A 14,252-nucleotide genomic window follows, 5' to 3' on the forward strand; every position below is an offset into this window, starting at 1 on the left:
ACAAAACATAATACAACCTAATGAGAACAATTTACAGTGGGGTGAAGAGTAAGTACAACCAGTACTATATATATATATATATATATATATATATATATATATATATATATATATATATATTAGTTTCATACACAGTACTGTTATCAGTGGTAATACCGGTTCCCGTCAGATCACCTAAGTTAAGCGCTGTCGGGCTGTGCTAGTACTTGGATGGGTGACCTTCTAGTCAGCCGAGCGCTGTTGCAAACGGGATGCATTCAGCACTTGTGAGGAAAACTGAGGAGTTATTAGCAGTTGATTGAGAAGTAGCGGCTCCGGTCTCGTAAACTGACATACGGCCGGGAGAGCAGTGTGCTGACCACATGCCCCTCCATATCCGCATCCAGTGACCCCTGTGGGCTGTGGACGACACGGTGGCCGGTCGGTACCGTTGGGCCTTCGTGGCCTGTTCTGGCGGAGTTTAGTTTATATATCGTACTTACAAGCTTTTGGGGTAAAGGTTTATGTTAGGCAGAGATAACAATGTAGTATGCACAATTGCACATTGTTGTTTGTACATGCTTGAAAATGGCTTAATGCCGAAATTACAGTCGCAAAATAAACTTCTAACAGCTGGAAGAAAGATGAAATCCTTTTAAATATTTATAGAAGTTGTGGATCGTACTACACGAAAATTGCTTCTAATTATATTGTGACAGCCTCCATTTAAATATAATCATTAGTTTAACATACGGTCGTTGATATAATTAAATGCAAGCACCCTCTACAGTGAGTGGATATGTCATCATTTATTGGGTGCGGATTGTCTCAGCAGAGAAAGGAGCACGACTCTTCTATTTTCAACAGGCATGAGAGCAACATATTTGTATAGTGTAATAACTTACGTGACTTAATAAATATGTACAGTATGGATGGAACTTTACCTAAGCTACCATGACAGATATTCAATAATTAGAAAGTATTTAACAGCTGCCAACGACCTTGCCGCAGTGGTAACACCGGTTCCCGTCAGATTACCGAAGTAAAGTGCTGACAGGCTGGGCTAGCACTTGGATGGGTGACCATCTGGTCTGCCGAGTGCTGTTGGCAAGTGGGGTGCATTCAGGCCTTGTAAGGCAAAGTGAGGAGTTACCTGATTGAGAACTGGCGGCCCCAGTCTCGTAAACTGACATACTGCCGGGAGAGCGGTGTGCTGGCCAGATGTCCCTCCATATCCGCGTCCAGTGACGCCTGTGGGCTGAGGACGACGCGGCGACCGGTCGGTACCGTTGGGCCATTCAAAGCCTGTTCGGACGGACTTTCGTTTTATTTAATAGTTACTAATTTCAAACTGTGGACATCAGAATGTATACAGTATCTTGACAATATGAAACTATCGATCGAGTCGCTCGCTGATCGTATAGGTTCAGTCACGAAAGCTGACAAAACTGTGGCCGAGATTCTTCATTTCAAAATTTCTACATGGAGATGTTTACACAATACGTCACCACAGGCTAAAATGAAAAGCATATAGATAAGTGAAGAAGAAGTACACTCTTCGTTGAAGTGATGTGATGACGCTGGACCACTAGACGTAGCTGTGTAACTTTAATTATTATTATTATTATTATTATTATTATTATTACTCTTTTGCTGGATTTCCTTTCCTCTGTTCGTGCTTGTGTCAATTTTAAGTATTCATCAGTTGCTTAGCACATGTACAACTAACATATTCTTTTCTAATTTTGGTTTCCAACGAACATCTCACGTGTCCACACTTTCTAGATTTTGAAGCAGTAACTAAAATGACTGCATATCAGGGAGCTTAAAAATGTGGCTTTATTCAGAGGTTGCCTAGTTCTTCTGGTTTCCCCAGCCGCTTTTTTGTCCTCTAAATTCAACTCGAGCGGCGCAGGAGCATGGAGCACGGAGCAGGAACCGCCCTGGGAAGGAGTAAAGCTCAGCTGCGACAAGACTTGCGGCTGCCGCCGTATAAATAGCATGATCTCCGCACACCGTCTTCAGTACTACGCCAGTGATAGCCAATGGCCGCGAAATATTGATAAAATCGGTAGAAATACAAACGTTGAGTGAACTGCTAAGGTCACGACTACAGTCTTAGTAAAATAAAAATAGATCTTAAGATAATATAACAAAAGATCATGTCAAAGAAAGATTAATAAAGAAACATAACGCAGGTAGCGGTGTAAACATCGATATGTTCTGATTACAAGTCAAAGATAAATTAGTGAGGGCCTGTTATTACAACTCTGACTCGAAACAAAATATGTCATAACATCTATGACAGCGAACCCAAGTCGTCGGATTGTTGCAGATGTCGCTGCGCTCCCGTGTGGTCTAGCGTTGTCATGCTGAAGGAGAGGTGATGGGTGAGTGGACGAACTCTTCGAATATGAGACTTGATTACAGCACGTTTTTCTGCATTTTTTTCGGCGATGAAAGCGGTTGATATGCTTGTAAGTGTAGCATATGAAACAAGAATCGTATGGAGCATTCGTAGACAGGTGCTAAAGTCGCAGTATGGCCGCAGGTGACGATCGTATGACGGGTCTGCAGCCACAACAGATTGGCAGCAAAGTGAATACCGCTAACTGAAAGCACTCTGCTGTAGCCCCAGTGGCGCAATTGATTAGCGTACGGTACTTGTAAGGCAGTAGCCGTGAGCAATGCCGGGGTTGTGAGTTCGAGCCTCACCTGGCGCATACTTTTATTTCGTAGCAGCTGACTCTGAAAGCATCTGGACGCTAGATTTGAGATGTACCACCTACGAGAGAATCATAAATCTGCGTGCACTGTAGAGACCGATTGCGTGTTCCTCGGTACTATAGTGGTTAGTATCCCCGCCTGTCACGCGGGAGACCGGGGTTCGATTCCCCGCCGGGGAGATGCGATTTTTATATTGCGGAAGTTGCACGTGTGGCCCGAAAGAACATCAACGTTGTGATCAAAAATGGTTCAGAAAGCTCTGAGCACTATGGGACTTAACATCTGAGGTCATCAGTCCCCTAGACTTAGAACTACTTAAACCTAAGTAACATAAGGACATCACACACATCCATGCCCGAGGCAGGATTCGAACCTGCCACCGTAGGGGGCGCGCGGTTACAGTCTGAAGAGCCTAGAACCACTCGGCCACAGCAGCCGGCGCTGTTTCTCAGATACCGGCATATTATACGTTATAATTCGGAGCCCTCTACCGGCAGAGTGCTACATATTTGCAGACATGAAGAATAAAGAAGTAGAATGTTAATAACGTTTGTTTTATTGAAAAAGTTTTATAAAACATTCGGAGGTATTACTTTGCAGCACGCCCTCGTAGAAACAGCTATATTGCGGAAAAACCGGACATTATGTACAGAAATGAATTTCATTTCCTTTAAAAGCGAATTAAATATTTCGCACGTCTTGTTGAGGAATTGTCAGAAAACAAGCATTACCTGCCAAACTGATACACTGCCCGACGAAAACAGTAAAGCACCCGTAAAGTAAATAGGAAACGAAACTTTTTAGGTAGAGAGGGTATGTGGTGTTATTTCAGTGATTTCAAAATCGAGTCAAATTTACAAAGAACCACTTGACGGTATGATCCCACTTATCAGTATGACGTTGCATCGCCTTTGGCCTGGACGCATGAGCTGATTCGGATGGGAAGGGTGTGATAAAGTCGTTGTGTCCTCTTCTGGGGAAAACTGACCCACAATTGTTGTAAGTCGTTCTTGACTTCGTGGGCGAGCTGATCGGATACAAGTTCTATCAGAGATCGATCTGAGGATCTAACTGGCCAATGCAGTACCTCACCATCACGCTGACAGTTCATAGAGACATGTACAACGTGTGGACGAGCATTGTCATGTTGGAAAATGGCATCACGATGCTGCCACATGAGACAAAAAACACAAGGACGCAGGATATGCGCAACGTACCGTCCTGCCTTCAGAGTTTCATCAACCAGAGCCGCGCACCCCGTCACATTTACCCGGCCGAGCCCGCCTGCGGCCAACTGCACTGTTCTGTTGCTGGCACTACGACTGTTGATATTTTTAAAAAATACCAGGAATCCGATATATAGATATTTAAAAAATGTCTTCATCAGCCCTCGATATGTCGGAAAAGTATCGGTATGTCCACGAATGAAATATCGACCTACCGGCCTATAAATATATCGACCATACATTGTATATATACTGTCAATTTTAGATCTGTATGTTTGAGTATTGATTTTTTATTAGATATTCTGTACATCAACAAGCTAGCTGCCTGCTTATTCACCTTAGAGCAAGAACTGAAAGGAAAACGATGCACGTTCACGCTTGGCGATAACAACTTTGAACAATGGTAACTGCACATAAGTGGCACAATAAAAGATGTCCGATGGGTCCGTCGTTCGGTTTCGTCACGTTTCAGATTTATCTGGAACACCTCGTGACGACTTCCCTGTTTTTGCATTTCAGCAAATGCCAGCGACCTAGCAGTTCCAGTGTCAAAATTGCGTGGTGAAGTTACGCGTTGCAGTTTCTGCTGATAGCACCGAGCGCCGATTACGTCAGCATATCCTCTCCCACGTCTCCGCCCATCGCAAAAACCAATCATGTCATTTATATTACGGTCTTCTTTTCAGCAACTGTTTTTGAATAATGCGTATGTAAAGAAACACAAAGTAGTTGCGTTAAAAATTATTTTTTAACGCAAATGCTGTGCCGTTTCCCCACATCGGAAATCTTGTTATTCCATTCACACTGCCACCGGCCAGTGCAATTTTTCTTTTTTTCTTTTAAGTTGGCCGTCTTCTTTGTGCTACCTATATATACTTGCTTCACACGGTGAAGGAGAAAGACTGGACATGATGGGAGCTCAAAAAGTAGTAAGACAACTTCACACAGTGAAAGTAAAATTATGTTCTATCACAATTTCAAAAGACCAGTTTCATACACTCCTGGAAATGGAAAAAAGAACACATTGACACCGGTGTGTCAGACCCACCATACTTGCTCCGGACACTGCGAGAGGGCTGTACAAGCAATGATCACACGCACGGCACAGCGGACACACCAGGAACCGCGGTGTTGGCCGTCGAATGGCGCTAGCTGCGCAGCATTTGTGCACCGCCGCCGTCAGTGTCAGCCAGTTTGCCGTGGCATACGGAGCTCCATCGCAGTCTTTTAACACTGGTAGCATGCCGCGACAGCGTGGACGTGAACCGTATGTGCAGTTGACGGACTTTGAGCGAGGGCGTATAGTGGGCATGCGGGAGGCCGGGTGGACGTACTGCCGAATTGCTCAACACGTGGGGCGTGAGGTCTCCACAGTACATCGATGTTGTCGCCAGTGGTCGGCGGAAGGTGCGCGTGCCCGTCGACCTGGGACCGGACCGCAGCGACGCACGGATGCACGCCAAGACCGTAGGATCCTACGCAGTGCCGGAGGGGACCGCACCGCCACTTCCCAGCAAATTAGGGACACTGTTGCTCCTGGGGTATCGGCGAGGACCATTCGCAACCGTCTCCATGAAGCTGGGCTACGGTCCCGCACACCGTTAGGCCGTCTTCCGCTCACGCCCCAACATTGTGCAGCCCGCCTCCAGTGGTGTCGCGACAGGCGTGAATGGAGGGACGAATGGAGACGTGTCGTCTTCAGCAATGAGAGTCGCTTCTGCCTTGGTGCCAATGATGGTCGTATGCGTGTTTGGCGCCGTGCAGGTGAGCGCCACAATCAGGACTGCATACGACCGAGGCACACAGGGCCAACACCCGGCATCATGGTGTGAGGAGAGATCTCCTACACTTGCCGTACACCACTGGTGATCGTCGAGGGGACACTGAATAGTGCACGGTACATCCAAACCGTCATCGAACCCATCGTTCTACCATTCCTAGACCGGCAAGGGAACTTGCTGTTCCAACAGGACAATGCACGTCCGCATGTATCCCGTGCCAACCAACGTGCTCTAGAAGGTGTAAGTCAACTACCCTGGCCAGCAAGATCTCCGGATCTGTCCCCCATTGAGCATGTTTGGGACTGGATGAAGCGTCGTCTCACGCGGTCTGCACGTCCAGCACGAACGCTGGTCCAACTGAGGCGCCAGGTGGAAATGGCATGGCAAGCCGTTCCACAGGACTACATCCAGCATCTCTACGATCGTCTCCATGGGAGAATAGCAGCCTGCATTGCTGCGAAATGTGGATATACACTGTACTAGTGCCGACATTGTGCATGCTCTGTTGCCTGTGTCTATGTGCCTGTGGTTCTGTCAGTGTGATCATGTGATGTATCTGACCCCAGGAATGTGTCAATAAAGTTTCCCCTTCCTGGGACAATGAATTCACGGTGTTCTTATTTCAATTTCTAGGAGTGTATAATATAAAATAAAAAAATCTCAGCACTGGATATTACCATTTCGATGTCAGTATATCGACATATCTGATAAAGGAATATCGCCGATATGTTTTGGAAAAATATCAATATTTTACAAACAGCCCTACCTGGCACCGCGGGTAGTCGAGCTGAACCGTATCGAGTCGGCGTGCGGCTTCCAGGCCGGCGGCTCGTTCGGGTAGCCGGCCAGTCCGAGAGTTAACGGCAGACGGTGCAACAGGGGAACACACAGTGCTCAGAACGGGGGAATGTAACCGTACACAGACAGTCCAGCGCGAGACACTGAAGTGATCAGACGGTAACCAATTCGCTGTTGTTTTGGTTTTCTTCATAGCGCTTTTGGGTATTACATTGTTATATCCGAAAAAATATATAGAACAGCAGAGGTTCTCCCACAGCCCAAGGATTAGAAAATCTGAGGAAGAGAAAAAGAAGTTTCCCTGAAACTGGAGGAGGCAACCTCCACTTGCCCGAAGAGATTGGGAGATAGCATAGTTGCAGGTAATTAAAATAAAGCTGTAGGTTTGCAGCGGGTAGTGGCTGTCGTAAGTTATTAGTTTTCCATGATGGCAGTTGTGATATTTGAATACCAGAAAAGCTTCTCCTATTGGTCATATGAGTAGCATTAGTAGCCTTCCGGCATCAACAAAATCCATTGGCCTGGTGAACAGTGTAATGATCTATGCAGGAGATCTACGGCCATTCAGAGCAGTTGCAGGAGAAGGTTTTCGAGATCTTGCACAGACTCTGGTAGAAATAGGAGCATAGTACCTCTAACAAGCTAACACATCCGCAATGTCAGAGATCAAACTGTAATCTTCATCGTCACAAATGATTAGCATTGTTTATGTAATTTCGTGTTTTATCTTTTTCAAACTAGCTGAGGCACGTAAAGACGCCTGCTTATTACCTTTTGTCTCGCGATTGTCCTCATGTAGGGATGTATTTCCCTGTTCTCTGTAATTTTGGTTACATTGATAATATCATCGAAGTTCATTTACGTTTAGAGACAATTAGTCCATGTTCCTTTGCTAATGATGTATACAAAGTTCACTTGTCTGTCAGCTATTAAACTACGCTGGGTGGCATTTGGTCCGGTGACGCGTCAATTGCGTGCGAGGTGCCGGGGCAAGCAGTGTATTTAACACTAAATTCTTCTAGAATCTACATATGTAAATGATGCTCTAAGCCCCCCCCCCCTATTCTAACTCCGATTTTTGCTGTTGCACAAGGATTTAAAAAAATACACGAACTGACTCTAATCAACCCTGCCAGTAGAGTAGAAGAGAGTTTGGCACCTGCAATAATTTAATTTGATAAATAAGTTAAATAAACGAAGGTTTCATTGACATAGTGAGGAATGATAGGGTTGCTCTACCGCTTAACAGAATGAAAGTTCTGTCCAAAATAACAATATGATTCATTAAGACTAAACACAAAATAATAAACAAAAACACATGAAACATTTACAATACATCAAATTGGCTCAAATTGGATACTCAAACAAACGCTGTGAATGTGAAGTTGTCCCTAAACTAGATTGTGAGGATTATGACGAAGTGGTATGTGCAGCCAATTCCTTGCAACTCAAATCTTAGAGAAAACACATAGCCAACCCAACATTAATTGCTGCTACCCAAGACAGAACAAAGTTAGAAAAAGACGAACAGGCGCGCTCTGCTGAGCTCTGATTATCACCTAGGAAAATCCCTGTCTGCCGGTGCTGCGGACATACCTTACCAAACTGTCTTCTGAACTGCCAGAACACGATCTGGCGTACTGGAGGCGATGGCTGGATGCTTCGACGTCCTCGACCAAAAGGCGAGAGCCGACTACCCACAAGAGCATCCATACAAAACCGAACACAGAACATTCCCGCCCCCACAACAGTGGCCGTGGTTAACCGTTCCAATCAGCAACTCAAAAACCGGCGGAAAATTCCACTCCATTGCCGGAACACTACCATTCCACCAATGGAGATTCTTGGCGCCAATTTCTGCGCCGATTTTACTACGTCACGGAGCTATGCCCTGAGCAAGCCAATCACAGTTACGATTTTGCAGAAAGCGCGGGAATTTGCCCGCCACAACTGCCTGGGTACACAAGTCATTCCCACGCCTCGCTGGTAGCCCACCAGAAAGTGTTTTCGCTAAGTTTCTGCGAAGTAACGGAACCTCTAGCCCAGCCGCTACTTGAGGCCCCTGCGGGCGTGCCTCTTGACAATGTCGGCGTCTGGAAAGCATTCACTCGACTCTCTCACACCTGTCGGCTTACCCTTTCAAAGTCATCACAGCCCGCCTGTCACCGGACCACCCGGGTGACGAGAGAAGCTGCGTGGGAAGTCCGCGTGTGAAGGAATAGCAACTTTCCACCGCATGCAATTACAGAGGAGAATCGTAAGATAGAAATATGAGAGGGGGCTCATGCCACCTCTCATGCGTACCATAGCACGCCACTTTATACACATTTACGCTTTTACACATCGAACTTTGCAATCTAAATTTCTTATTTCGAAGACCGATTATTGTTTCTGTGTAATATATATCATTCGTTGCATTATACTTAATACTGTCATGGTCCGCAGGCACCTAGCTATATATATATAAAAGGCTCACCGGCCATTTGACCATCTTCTTCTGTGCGGATGATGCACAAACAGTGCCCGAACTCTTACGGGAATCGGCAGTAAAGCCGCGAGTAATGAGCATAATGGGCAGGGGGACTATGAATATAGTGCGGGACAATAAGTTGTGAATGTGGGTCTCACGGGAGGCGTGACAGAGATAAGTCCCTGCAGTCGCACTGTCCTCTGTGTCCTCCGTGGCTCAGATGGATAGAGCATCTGCCATTCAAACAGAAGATCCCGGGTTCAAGTCTCATTCGAGGCAAACATTTTCAGGTGCCCCGTTGACTTATATCAACGTCTGTATGCACCTTCATTTCATTGTAATTTCACCAAGCTATTTCTCTCCCCAATGACGACTCTGCACCTGACTAAAAGAAATGAGAAAATAACAGGTAATGGAGCTGTCTTTGGCCTAGTGGATGTCTTAATACGAGTTAACATTGAAATTCTGATCGTCCATGTTTTTTAATATGCTCCTGCTGTGGTCGCTATGTGTATCCCATCTCTCAATTAGCTTTCGGAGGATTAAAGTTCAATCACTTGTTACACACTTATTATATACCCCACTGCAAGTGCAAGAAACTTGCTTGTAATGTTCACACATCAGCAATTTTTCGAAGTTAAAAAAAATACAGGCGAATACCGGGTGGCTATGGTTCCCCAAGAGTTACAGGATATGGAGGATGGTGCATGCGCATGTACAGCTGACACATCGGCAGACGCGCAAAACGCATTATTGACTCTTTCTAGGCATTCAGTCTCCAGAGAGTTGCAGTGGTAAAGTCGGGCCCAGTTTGTAGCAGAGTTCCCGTCTGTTGTAGAGAAAAGTGTACAAATATACGGGCCGAAATTCAAACGAACATGGGCAATTTAGGGATATTTAGAAGCCATCCGTCGAGGGTTAGGTCGTTATTGATCAGGGGTCAAATGCCAAAAAACCATTTGAGAACTGTTGTCGTCTTCCATGAAACATCCGTTCCCTTAGCAGTGATCTACGACACACACTTGAGGATAAATGGTTGCAGGAATATTGTCCCACTGTTCACGCATCGCTGGAAGCTACGAAGAATGTCGTAACTTATTTATAAAGGAGTGGCCGTATGGCAGACCCGCGGCTGCCGTTTTCCCAAAAGCAGCATGTTGACACTCGCTGGAATACTCTGTATCTCAAGCTAAAATCAGTGTTTATGCAACATGAATAAAATACTGACGTTTTACGAGACTTCGGAAGAACACGTTTGTTTGAGAACTGGCAGTACCCGGTGGTTGCCAGTTTCTCGAAGTATTTCAAGTGGCTACCAAGGCTATGGAAACTGACAGTGGCCCGACGCTTCAGTTACTACTCCCACATAAGTAAAACGTTGGACGTGTAAACGAATAAAATTTAAATTGTTTGTTGTATTTTTAAATACCTAGAGCTGGATAAGAGATCGAATTTAAAGAAAACGAGGTGACTCAAGATTGTCCATGATTTGTAGTAAATAGCACTGCTGAATGCACGAACTCGAAATCTCTTAAGCGCTCAAATGGAAATAAAGCCAGTACATTTGCCTGCGTTTTTTCGTAGTGGCGCAGGTGCGTCATCCGAAGCAACTTTACACAATTGGGAGAGAGGATGTTTGAGCCGCAGCACGGTAAAGATTTGCTACACTTAAAGCTAAATGCAATGTTATATAGGTTTGCTACAACATTTTTATCCTCCATGCAGGCATATTGTATTATTTACAGTAATAGGCTGCTACGTTAGTAGTAAAGGATTGAAATATTAAACAGAGAAACGAGGTGATCGCAGCTACTACCGAAAACTCGCGTACTTCGCGTGAATTTGCTCGTTTGAAGACTGCGGTTGCATCCTGAACAGTCTTGGCTCTGGTTTGGTAGTTAACGTCATACATTTGTGAATGTTAGATTCAACCTGTGTAACCTCGAGCTAATCTAAATAATTCATAATTCAATGAAAACAAGGAAGTGCTGTAGGACGCGCCCTGGTTCTGAGGTGTATGGGGCTTGGGATGAATTTCACTAATGGAAAGTCTGAATATTTTTGCGAGTATAGTCGACATTTATTGACTTCGATGTATTAATTACAGCACTTGTGAGCATAAATTATATATACATTCTTGATAAATCTTAAATCTTGGTTACGAGTCCGCTGCTAAATTCATGGTTCGCTAAATTCGTGGTTTATGGAGCGCGAATAATCAAAAGATGGGATAACCATACACGCACTTAACAAGCACATGCAGTTGATGAGAGTTACACAGAGGAGAAAAGAAACGAACAAAGGTCCTACACAGTGACCGAAAATGGCTAGCAAAAAGATGCTGCGCCTAGATTTTAACAAACGGAGTGAATTTGTAAAGTTATCGATGGAATATAGAAACGAAGATCAAGACACGAACTAAAAATACCGAACTGGTGCGTTTCTGGCGCCAGTTGTCATCGATTCTCATTTTCATCTTTGAGTCGACTTCGATGTTGATTGCTCTTCTTCATATCTTTGGTGGCGGGAATTTAACTGCAGCACGTGCGTTCCGCTGAGTCTCTTGTGTGGGGATCCGCGGTGTGAGGTGCAGTGACGTGGGACTGTGGACGTAGGCAGCACGCGGAGAGGCCGAGTCGGCACGACGAAGGAGCGTGGCCAGCCGCTACGGCGTGTTGAATCGTGCAACGCCGATCCATTGCCCACGGTGATTTGGTTTTCCTAGAGGGGAAGGACAAGTTCCTTCGAGTCTGTTACAAGCTACACAGGCCGAAAGAATTGGAGTAATCGAATTGGTTCGGTGGGTTGCGTGCATCTTAACTGAACATGCCAGTGTACTAAAAACTATTTGGAATTGTTCTAGTTGTTGTTTGTCAAGCAACTCGGTGTCGTGGCTTGATATTTGACGGCAGTGAAGGAAGAGTGGCTACGTCCAACAAACCGACCTGAAGCATGGCTAAATACGTAGCTAGAAGTGCAACGAGTAGGGCGTAATTTGGTGTCTGGCGTTCCAAGCCATGCCGAGATATTTCTTCCATTCTACCTTGTAGTTCATTATTGTAGTTTGGCGTTTAAATGTGTGCCGAAATAATTTTTGTCATTTTAACTTTAGGATATTATTTTAGTGGTCTTTTTGCGAATTGGTTAATCAAATTTTAAGGGCCGTGACTGGCCAAGAAACTCACGGAGGCTGATTTCATCGAAAGTATTGATCACCTGTTCTCTAGACAAGATTGTGTATCTCATGCCTCAGAATATTGTCCGCCGCTGATGTGTTTCGTGTTGCGGATAATTGGCAGTGGTCGACGCGAGCAAACTGGGAGCAGAGTACCACGGTGGCAGAGTGACATTTAAGGCCCTGCCCCCCCCCCCCCCCCACTTTTACATCTCGGGTTATGTTGTTACTGTCTTGTGATTCCATCCTTCCCGTGAAGAGTTATGGTGTCTGAAGTTCAACTGCAGTGTAAAATTGAGTACATTTCTATTCCATTTGCTGTCTCGTGGATCTCTTGTATTGATTAAAATCCTTTGGTGTGATCGCGTCTATCACTAATTCACACGCAGTATTGAAGCAGCCTCATTTTAGGGGCTTATGCTCATGTTCTAGTAGTAATGATTTTAACAGCATTGTTGATTAATCAGCTGAGTTAAGCAAACTTGAAAATTTGTTTGGTCAAATTCATGTGAGTTTTATTGTTATGAAGCTTTTAGGAATAGTGTTTTATTTAGGAAAGTTGGCTAACCAAATCTTACAAGATCTGTGTTCTGGCACTGAATGTATTCTTTAGCTGATTGGAAGTAATTAGAGTTCTGATAGGAATCGTATGGATATTAGTTCCATCTAACTAATGAAGTTTATCTTAGTTTAACTAGTTACATTCAATTATGGGTCTTGTTCTAGTTAAAGAAATTTGTTCGTCATTTATCCAAGTGATCTGGCTTTATAAGCCAATTGCCTTTATTATTGTGATTTTATAATGCTTTATAATTGAACAAAGAAGTGTATGGCAACTACAACGGTTTACTATTGTGATTTCGGTGTGTCCTTATGACCCACACCCCAAATACATTTAATTTACTTACTGTGCGTAAAAGGGAGGTTACGGAAGCCACAGGACAAAAGGCCTTAAGCCAGAGCAAGACCATGTGGTGGTAACGAAACAAAACTAAATACTGAACAAATAAGAAGTTCAGGATAAACGGATTAGAATTGCACTGAATTTATCGCAAATGTAAAAAGATGTGAAAGATGAAGGCTTTAAACATGAAAACTAACGCGTGGTGCTAGTGAGCAAAGCAAGTACCGAAGAGTGGAAGGAACGGAATTAAACGGGTTGAAAACTCAGTGACAAAGTCCCAGTAGTATCATATAATGCGTGGTTAGAAAAATGAGAAGCTGACTGAACTGAATCGTTACCCATTCAACACACCTCCACGTGTTCAAGTGACTAGTTGACTCAAACAACAGCCTACGAAGTCACCTAAATTTCAAAGTATTCAACACAGAAAAATTACATAAATCAAACATTAACTATACTAGTGAGGAGGAGCTCTTTCGAGCAACGGATCTACCAAACTACCAACGGACTGTCACGAGCTTCCTTCACAAAGCGGGGGTTTATTCCTGCAACGGAAGTGGGCCAGAGAAGACCAAGTGTACTGTGTGCATCTACACAGAAGGCTCGACCAGGCAAAACAGAAACCTGTTTGCTACCCACCACGCATCGTTCTAAAGTTGGCCATACTGTCACAGTAGCAGACTGCCACCACTCCCACGGTTGCGCATGTAGAATTGTAACTGAACACACACACATTCATTCTTTTTATTATTCCAGGAGGGAAAGGAGAGGACAGGTGCATTGGAATATGGCAGAGGCATTGTAAACCTGAGTATGGGACTCAGAGATGTAGCAAACCTTAATGGACTTTCATAAGAGCATCTGAACAATTAGCAGAACAAGTTCAACATAAAATTTGAAAAATATGTAAACAGTGGCTGATATGAATGCATTCAGCTGCTCACTCTATTTACACCGGAGGGAATTTACTAACTGCGCCGTAAATTGATGTGCCAGTGATACTGAGATGAGATTACTTGAAATGACATCTAATGAAAAGGTTCACATAGAAACACTTCAATGGAATGTCATATGGAGGATGAACCTTCTGCATCGACGCCTTCAAAACGTGCAGAGATCGTCTTTCAGTCGTGGCGGAGGAGGACCATGAAGTTACCATGTATCTGTTGACGAAAAAGCCAGATGAGGGACA

The 14,252-nt window shown here is 44.5% G+C and overlaps 1 non-coding gene across 1 annotated transcript; it reads left to right on the forward strand.

The window, feature by feature from the left end:
- Positions 1-2,813: 2,813 nt before the first annotated feature.
- Trnad-guc (transfer RNA aspartic acid (anticodon GUC)) lies at positions 2,814-2,885 on the forward strand. The gene has a single exon. It is a non-coding gene; the product is annotated as a tRNA-Asp (tRNA).
- Positions 2,886-14,252: the final 11,367 nt, after the last annotated feature.

This window comes from Schistocerca cancellata, chromosome 6 (genome assembly GCF_023864275.1).
Source record: "Schistocerca cancellata isolate TAMUIC-IGC-003103 chromosome 6, iqSchCanc2.1, whole genome shotgun sequence".
Lineage (NCBI taxonomy): Eukaryota > Metazoa > Arthropoda > Insecta > Orthoptera > Acrididae > Schistocerca > Schistocerca cancellata.